Source organism: Hyla sarda, chromosome 1, assembly GCF_029499605.1.
Source record: "Hyla sarda isolate aHylSar1 chromosome 1, aHylSar1.hap1, whole genome shotgun sequence".
NCBI classification, from domain to species: domain Eukaryota; kingdom Metazoa; phylum Chordata; class Amphibia; order Anura; family Hylidae; genus Hyla; species Hyla sarda.
In genome coordinates this window covers 192,942,342-192,952,025 of record NC_079189.1, presented here as the reverse complement: position 1 = coordinate 192,952,025, position 9,684 = coordinate 192,942,342, and the positions used below count along the sequence as shown (strand labels likewise).

At 42.9% G+C, this 9,684-nt stretch overlaps 1 pseudogene; it reads left to right on the top strand.

Annotated features, from left to right (window-relative positions):
• Positions 1-815: 815 nt before the first annotated feature.
• LOC130355645 (WD repeat-containing protein 26-like) lies at positions 816-2,623 on the top strand (annotated as a pseudogene).
• Positions 2,624-9,684: the final 7,061 nt, after the last annotated feature.

The window sequence follows — 9,684 nt, the reverse complement described above, 5'->3', positions numbered from 1 at the left end:
TGCCTTGTTTCCCATCCCCCAAAGAGCTCATGTTGTCTCTTCCATCCCCCATCTCCTGAAGAGTCCTCTGTGTATGACTTTCCTTAAATACTGTCTCTCTCTTTGAATTATGCGCCCAAATATTAATGGAGTCCAGATGTCCTTTAGAACATGTGGCAGAATATAGTAGCTCTTTTTGTCAGGTTACTTTCAGGACACCCATTTTGGCCTTAAGGACGATTTTATTTTTTCATTTTGTTTTTTTCCTCCTCGTCTTCTAAAAATCATAACTTTTATATTTTCATCCACAGACCCATATGAGGGCTTTTTTTTTTTTTTTTGCGCGATCAATTGTCCTTTGTAATGACATCACTCATTTTACCATAAAAAGTATGGAGCCACCAAAAAAACATTACGTGTGGGGAAATTGAAAACCAGAATTTAAACATTTTTTGAAGGTTTTGTTTTCACGCTATACACTTTACGTTAAAAAGGACATGTTTCTCGGACTCCATTAGTGCCGCAGCTGAGGGGGAAGCCGCCTGTGACAGCCCTGGAGCCGCCGAACAGCGGCCGCGGATCTTCCCCCCCTCCCTCCTCCTCCCTCCCCGTCCTCACCTGCACACACCCTGGGAGGGGGACGGTGCGGTGTCCTCTCTCCTCAGCCACCAACCACGGCCGCTCTCGGTGAGGAAACTCTGGCCTCCGCTTCCTCCTCAGACTCGGACACCGGCCGAGCGACCCCTCCCTCACGGAAGAAGCACCGAGCCTCGGAGGAGGTGGCGGCGGCAGGAGAAGCGGCGGAGACTCAATCGGTCATACCCGGCGGTAGAGGAGCCAGCGGGGGGAACATGCAGGCCAACAGGGCAGCGGCCGGTGCAGGGGGCTCGGGGGGCCCGGAGCAGGACAGCGGCGCGCCCTCCTCCTCCTCACAGAACGGGGAGGCCTCGTCCTCCGGTACCGGCGGGGAGCAGGCGCACTCTAACGGGCTCCTGAGCACCAGTAACGGGGCCGCGTCCTCCTCCTGTGCCGCCTCCAGCACCGCCGAGCAGCCGGGCCTGAAGAAGAAGAAGCGGCTGAGCCCGGCAGACGAGGACGTCATCCGCCTGATCGGTCAGCACCTGCACGGCCTGGGCCTCAACCAGACAGTTGATCTCCTCATGCAAGAATCAGGATGTCGCTTAGAGCACTCATCTGCTACCAAATTTTGCAACCATGTCATGGAAGGAGAGTGGGATAAGGCAGAGAATGATCTGAACGAGCTGAAGTCTTTGGTGCACTCTCCTCACGCTGTATTGCCATGTCGTCCATTTGCTGGAGGTACAGGGAGCGAGCATTCCTCCTCAACCTGCTCCACGTCAGACGTCATACGGAGGATGAAGTTCTTGCTGCTCCAGCAGAAGTACCTTGAATACTTAGAAGATGGGAAGGTCCTCGAAGCACTGCAGGTCCTGCGCTGCGAGCTGACTCCACTAAAATACAATACAGAGAGAATTCACGTCCTCAGTGGGTATTTAATGTGTAGTCATGCTGACGACCTGCGAGCAAAGGCAGACTGGGAAGGGAAAGGGGCAACCTCACGCTCTAAACTACTTGATAAACTCCAGACATACCTTCCACCATCTGTCATGCTACCACCCAGACGTCTGCAAACCCTATTACGTCAAACTGTCGAGCTACAGCGAGATCGGTGCCTCTACCACAATACAAAACTTGACAATAATCTGGACTCTGTATCTCTGCTTATTGATCATGTCTGCAGCAGGAAACAGTTTCCATGTTTCACACAGCAAGTCCTTACAGAACACTGCAATGAAGTCTGGTTCTGTAAGTTCTCAAACGATTGACAGGATCAAAAGACACAACTTTTATAATATCGCAGGTTGATCCAGACACACACCAGCTAAAGCTACTTAAGACATTAGAAGGCCATGCTTATGGGGTTTCCTACCTAGCCTGGAGCCCGGATGACAACTATCTTGTAGCCTGTGGTCCAGATGACTGTTCTGAGCTTTGGCTGTGGAATGTACAGACCGGGGAGTTGAGGACTAAAATGAGCCAGTCTCATGAAGACAGCCTGACAAGCGTGGCCTGGAATCCAGATGGGAAGAGATTTGTAACCGGGGATCAGAGAGGACAGTTCTACCAGTGTGATCTAGACGGCATTCTGTTGGACTCCTGGGAAGGTGTGAGGGTGCAGTGTCTCTGGTGCTTAAGTGACGGCAAAACTGTTCTGGCATCAGACACTCACCAGAGGATCCGGGGCTATAACTTTGAGGACCTCACAGATAGAAACATAGTACAAGAAGACCATCCTATCATGTTTTTTACAATATCAAAAAATGGAAGGCTAGCATTGTTAAATGTAGCTACTCAGGGTGTTCACTTATGGGATTTGCAAGACAGAGTTTTAGTGAGAAAATACCAAGGCGTGACGCAGGGCTTCTACACAATACACTAGTGCTTCGGCGGTCACAACGAAGACTTCATTGCTAGCGGCAGTGAAGATCACAAGGTATACGTCTGGCACAAACGCAGCGAGTTGCCTATCGCAGAGCTGATGGGCCACACACGCACCGTAAACTGTGTGAGTTGGAACCCACAGAGAACATCCTACAGGAGGAATCTGAATGAAGTTATCTAAATCACTCTGTGAACTGAGATGTGCACTATCTCTATTTCTTGCATAGTATAATTGCTCTATTTAGCTTTTTGCAGGGCTATAATATAGAAAGCTTTAATGTTCCACTTAAGACCGCTAAATTCTTTCTAGTTTATATTTGCTAGTTTAGTTAGTTTAAGCAGTGGGGAAGGAGATGAATAGTGGTTCGTACCTCCTTCTCCGTGGTACAATAGTTGCGATCCCCCTAGCCGAGGATTAGACTCGTCCCAATTGGCTTAGCTAATATTTGGTGTGAGTCACTGTATCTTTTCCTCGGTATTGCCGGTGGGGCCTACCCCCCGGGAGATAATCTGAGGTTTATCCTCGCAATGTTTATCCTTATTTGTTTTAGCTTGTTTTTCATTTTGATTGTACTTAACATACCTAATGTCTTTTTTTTCCCCTTCCTCTTCTCTTCCCTCATGCGTGGTCAGACACCTGTGGCCTCTATTCTCTGGCCGAAAAACCGCTGCCTACTGCCTCTTGGACCCCTCACATTTCCACATGACATCATGAGACAGACTTCCTTTCGGTACGTTACTCTACACAACCTGCCCTTTCTTTTACATAGATCACCATGGTACGTTTAATGACACTCAATGTAAAAGGTCTAAACACGGATGTGAAGAGGAGACTCCTTTTGAAGGAACTCCGCAATCACAAGATAGACATAGCGTTCATTCAGGAAATGCACCATGATGAATCAGGTTCATTTAGATTTGCCCTCAGACACTACCCCACTTCATACGTAGCCCAACAAGACAGAAAACGCGGAGGTGTAGCCATATTAATTTCATGCCACTGTCCCTTTGTAATGTCTTCTATAGCTCAAGACCCCAACGGTAGATTTGTCATAGTCACAGGATTCCTTGCTGGTGCCCCTATAACTTTATGTAACGTATATGCCCCAAATACATCGCAGATCCCCTTCTTAACCAAAGTCTTTTCAAAAATTGCTAAACTACCACCCTCTACTTTAATTATAGGAGGAGACTTTAATGTTCCTTTCTCACCATCTATTGATCTATTGGCAATCCCTGGACCACCCTACCCCTTCCCCTCCCATAATCCGCCTATCTACTTAATTCCGTAAACTAATAAGACACCACCATCTTTACGATCTTTGGCGTATCACTAACCATAATAGTAAAGAATTTACATTTTTTTCACATCCCCACACAACCCAGTCCAGAATAGACACGTTTTTTGGCAACCTCCTGGGTTTACGTTTAACTGAGGAAGCTAAAATCCTCTCCATTACATGGTCGGATCATGCCCCAGTCATACTTGACCTGAAACCACTGTCGACGCCTACCAGAAATTGTCATTGGCTCTTAAATGAAACACTTCTTAAAACGGAATCACACAGGGCGCACCTTGAAACGTGTCTAAAGGAATTCTTCACACAAAACCTTGGTTCAGTGTCCTCCGTTTCCACCTTGTGGGAGGCTCATAAGGCTGTTTTTAGGGGTCATTGCATAGTGCTATCCTCTCGACTAAAAAAAACAACCTACAGCTTGTGAGAGAATTGGAGACAAGGCTCAGAGGTCTTGAGGGAAAAATGTCTCTCTTCCCTTCTACTACCACTCTAAGACAGTAAGACAGTTAATAAACACTACAACAAAACTGAGAGATCTTGAGATGAGAAGGGTAGAGAGATTGCTTACTTTTACAAAGCACAAATACTATCTAAAAGCTAATAAACCTGATTCCCTTCTTGCCTCACAATTGAACGCCCAAGCCATTCACTCTAGTTAATTCGCCCTCAAAGACAAAAATGGAACTATGATATATGATCCAACCCAAATGGCAAAAATCTTTCATGATTATTACCTAGATTTATACAATTTACCCACAAATTCACAAATATCCAATCCTGATAAGTCCTCCCAGATTGCCTCATACCTGGATTCTTGCGGCCTCCCGAGGGTTAAACCGGATGACCTTAAAATGTTGAACGCCCAATATTACAAATCATTTTCTGATATACTTTCCCCCCACCTTTTAAATTTATTTAATTCATTTTTAGATGAATCCCCGATCCCTCCTTCTATGCTGGGTTCATACATAACGGTGATCCCAAAGAGTGGTAAGGATCCTTCAGATTGTGCTAGCTACAGGCCAATCTCATTATTAAACTCAGACCTAAAGTTATACTCCAAATTATTAGCCAATAGATTGGGTGCGGTCCTTCCATACCTGATCAATAAAGATCAAGTTGGATTTGTGGTAAACAGACAGGCCGGAGACGGCACCAGAAGGAATATAGATCTAATCGATATTATTAATAAGACAAACTCATCAGCTGTTCTGTTGAGCTTGGACGCAGAAAAGGCTTTCGATAGACTAGATTGGAATTTCCTACTAGCGGCAATGAGGTCTTATGGTATCTCTGGCGCCCTTCTGAGTGCTGTTTCTGGTCTGTACACACTTCCCTCGGCGCAAATAAAACTACCACACGCCATCTCCCCAACCTTTCATATTCGCAACGGAACACGTCAAGGGTGCCCGCTATCTCCGTTGTTGTTTGTCCTGAGCATAGAGCCCTTAGCGGCCCAAGTACGGAAGAATCCGGACATCCAGGGTATATCTGTCAACGACCATGAATTTAAAATCTCACTATTTGCAGACGACGTCCTTTTGTCGCTACGCAATCCTCAAATTTCTTTACCCAATCTTCACGCCACCATAGACAGGTATGGCCATTTGTCTGGATATAAAATAAACGCCTCTAAAACTGAAGCTCTACCGATAAACTTAACAAATGATCTTCTAAGTACCCTAAAGGGTTCCTTCCCTTATAGATGGCAATCAGACACCCTCAAATATCTAAGTATTTTCCTCACTCCCTCTTACACATCCCTCTACAAATGTAATATCCCCCCCCTCCTCAATGATATTAAAACGTTACTACATAAGTGGTCTTCATTACCTCTATCACTATTCGATAAAATTGCAACGGTAAAAATGTTGATTCTACCCAAAATACTTTATATATTGGAAACCCTACCTATTCCCATCCCAAAGAATATGTTTAAAAAACTCCAATCCATTATTCTTAAATTCATATGGGGAGGCGGACGCCACAGATTGTCTTTCTCGGTCCTAACGGCTAAAAAATCATACGGAGGCTTAGCAGTACCCGATCTCTACAGATATTGTCTCTCTATCCACCTCCGTAGAATTCCCTGCTGGTCCTCTTTCCTGGCCTTCAATAGATGGTCAGAGATTGAGAAGATGTGGATCTACCCTCTACATCCAAGTTTCTTGGTTTGGTCTAGGGACCGTTTTATAACCTCTAAAAAGCTATTGGGACCGATGAAGCTGACAAAAAATATATGGGACCAAGCTATACTTTCCTTCCCGTTGAAATCCAATAGAACCCTCTTGACGCCTATTATATTTAATCCCCAAATACCAAGTAGTTGCGACAGGGTTGTAATTACCCCTTGGATACAAGCCAAACTCTTTCACCTTGCCGATCTGATAGATCCACGCACACGGACATTAATACCCTTTAACCTTCTAAAAGACAGGCGTGGGCTTCCCGCAACCTCTTCTTCTTATTATCAAGAAATTCATACACACCTCAACTTGCCATCCGACAATTCCTCTTTCCCACCACCCACGACCTTTGAAGTAATGTGTAGACAGTCTACCTCTAGTAAGGGCTTAATTTCCGATATTTATAATATTCTGAACACTACTGGGGACCCCACATCCGTCAGACACACTTACATGGACAAGTGGGACACATACTTAGGCGCTCCCCTCTCCCAGGTCCAATGGCAGACAATCTGGACTCAGGCAGCAAGGTCATCTACTTGTATCGCATACAAGGAAAATCAATACAAACTTGTGATGCATTGGTATCTTACCCCTGATAAGCTGCAGAACCTGTTTACACATTTGTCTTCTGCCTGTTGGAGATGTGAGAGGGAACCTGGTACCCTACAACACATATTTTGGGACTGCCATAATCTGAGACACTTCTGGCTAGAAGTACAATCTTTAATTAGAAAAGTCACGGAAATTCATCTTTCCCTAGATCCAAAAATATACCTCCTGAACCTTATGCCACCAGGTATACCGAAACATCTGTCGAGACTCATCTTGCACATATTAACTGCCTCTAAATGTCTAATAGCCAAAAACTGGAAACAAACCAACGTTCCACCCTTCCAAGCCATCTTGGAAAAGATCAGACACGTGAAAGAATGGAACATATATCAGCTCTTTCAGATAATAAACTGGAGGCCTTTACGAGGATATGGCAGCGTTGGGAGGACTATGAGGACTCCCTGACCTCCATTACAGGAGCCTAATCTCTCCCTCTGTATTTCTTCACTGACCACGCATGATTCCCTTCTCTTTCTTCTCTTTTATTTATTTCGTTCTGCCTAGTTTTTTTTTCCTCCACCTTTCCATACCTTATTTTTCTTTACCCCACTTATTTCTTTTTATGTTTTTCTTTTACATATACTTTAGAAATTCTATGCGTCTCATGTAGATGTAGTTGAGATTCCATATGTAATGTCAGTTTCAATTTTACTACATTATAACTCTCTGTTAGATGTAAGGCCTTATCAAGCTTTTATCTTAAGATATTAACTACACAACCTTATGTGCCTGAACCTGATGGTTTGCTAACGAGACTGCTCTTGACTTGTTATTGTCTTTTCTATTTTTATATTGTTTGTATCTTAAATATCCTGATGAAAACAATAAATAAAGCAGTTATATAAAAAAAAAGGACATGTTTTCTTTTTTCTGTGGGTCAATACGATTAAAATGATACCCATGGTTACATGCTTTTATATTATTGTACTGCTTTAAAAATGTTTTTTACTTTTTAAACAAAATTAGTATGTTTAAAATCACTCTATTTTGACCACCTATAACTTTCTAATTTATCCGTATACAGGGCTGTATGAGAGCTTATTTTTTATTAGTACCACTTTTGCTTATATGTATCATTTTAATCACTTTTTATTGATTTTTTTTGGAATGGGATGGGACATTTTTTTTTACGTTTACACTGTTCGCCATACAGGATCATTAACATTCTATTTTGATAATTTGGACATTTACGCACATGGCAATACCAGATATGCTGATTTTTGTAATGCAGTTTGGGGTAAAATAGAAAGAAGGGGCCATTAAAAATGTATTGAGGGAGAGGCTTTTTCATATTTTTTTAAAACTTATTTACATTTTTTTTTTAAATATAGTTATTATGTCCCCATAGGGAACTATTTATAGCAATCATTAAATTACTAATAACTCAAGCAAGAGTAGATAGTCGGCACCTCAACCCCGCATAGAGCTCCTCCCTTAGTATTCAGCAGCAAGGTGTATGCAACCAGGTTCCTGGATATGTCTGAAACAGTTTCGTAAAGTGCTGGCAGGCACTGTACTCTGAGTGGTTCCGAGTCCCTTAGAACTACAGCATTCACAAATATATGCAAAGAAGAAAAAGAGGGACATCACTCACCAGGATACGGTGCAATTTTCTTTATTTCAACGGTGCAGAGACATGGAGCACGGACGCTTGTAGGTTGGACTAGCTCATCAGTGGAAAGCTGGGTGACAGCTGTTGCGCGTGCGTATCACGATTCTTCAGAAGAAGCGTGATATGCACGCGCAAAAGCTGTCACCCAGCTTTCCACTGATGAGCAGCCAGGGACCCGCCAGGGACCCGCAGCCAGGGACCCGCCGGCAATGGCTGACGCCCGCGATCTCGCCGGCATCCGCCATTAACCCCTCAGGTGCCGTGATCAATACAGATCCCGGCATCTGCGGCAGTTCGCGATTTAAATGAACGATCGGATCGCCTGCAGCGCTGCTGCGGGGATCCGATCATTCATAGCACCGCACGGAGGTCCCCTCACCTTCCTCCGTGCGGCTCCCGGCGTCTCCTGCTCTGGTCTGTGATCGAGCAGACCAGAGCAGGAGATGACCGATAATACTGATCTGTTCTATGTCCTATACATAGAACAGATCAGTATTAGCAATCATGGTATTGCTATAAATAGTCCCCTATGGGGATTATTCAAGTGTAAAAATTTTTTTAAAAAAATGTAAAAGTAAAAGTAAAAAAAAGTGAAAAATCCCCTCCCCCAATAAAAAAGTAAAACGTCCGTTTTTTCCTATTTTACCCCCAAAAAGCGTAAAAAACTTTTTTTATAGACATATTTGGTATCCCCGCGTGCGTAAATGTCCGAACTATTAAAATAAAATGTTAATTATCCCGTACGGTGAACGGCGTGAACGAAAAAAAATTAAAAAAAATTCCTACTTTTTTAATACATTTTATTAAAAAAAAATTATAAAAAATATATTAAAAGTTTTTTATATGCAAATGTGGTATCAAAAAAAAGTAAAGATCATGGCGCAAAAAATGAGCCCCCATACCGCCACTTATACGGAAAAATTAAAAAGTTAGAGGTCATCAAAATAAATGGATTATAAACGTACTAATTTGGTTAAAAAGTTTGTGATTTTTTTTAAGCGCAACAATAATATAAAAGTTTGTAATAATGGGTATCATTTTAATCGTATTGACCCTCAGAATAAAGAACACATGTCATTTTTACCATAAATTGTACGGCGTGAAAACAAAACCTTCCAAAATTAGCAAAATTGCGTTTTTCGTTTTAATTTCCCCACAAAAATAGTGTTTTTTGGTTGCGCCATACATTTTATGATATAATGAGTGAGGTCATTACAAAGGACAACTGGTCGCGCAAAAAACAAGCCCTCATACTAGTCTGTGGATGAAAATATAAAAGAGTTATGATTTTTAGAAGGCGTAGAGGAAAAAATTAAAACGTAAAAATTAAATTGTCTGAGTCCTTAAGGCCAAAATGGGCTGAGTCCTTAAGGGGTTAAGGACGCAGCCCTTTTTCACCTTAAGGACTGAGCCCTTTTTCGCAATTCTGACCACCGTCACTTTACAAATTAATAACGCGAAAACGCTTTTACCGAATGTTCTGATTCTGAGATTGTTTTTTCGTGACATATTCTACTTTATTTTAGTGGTA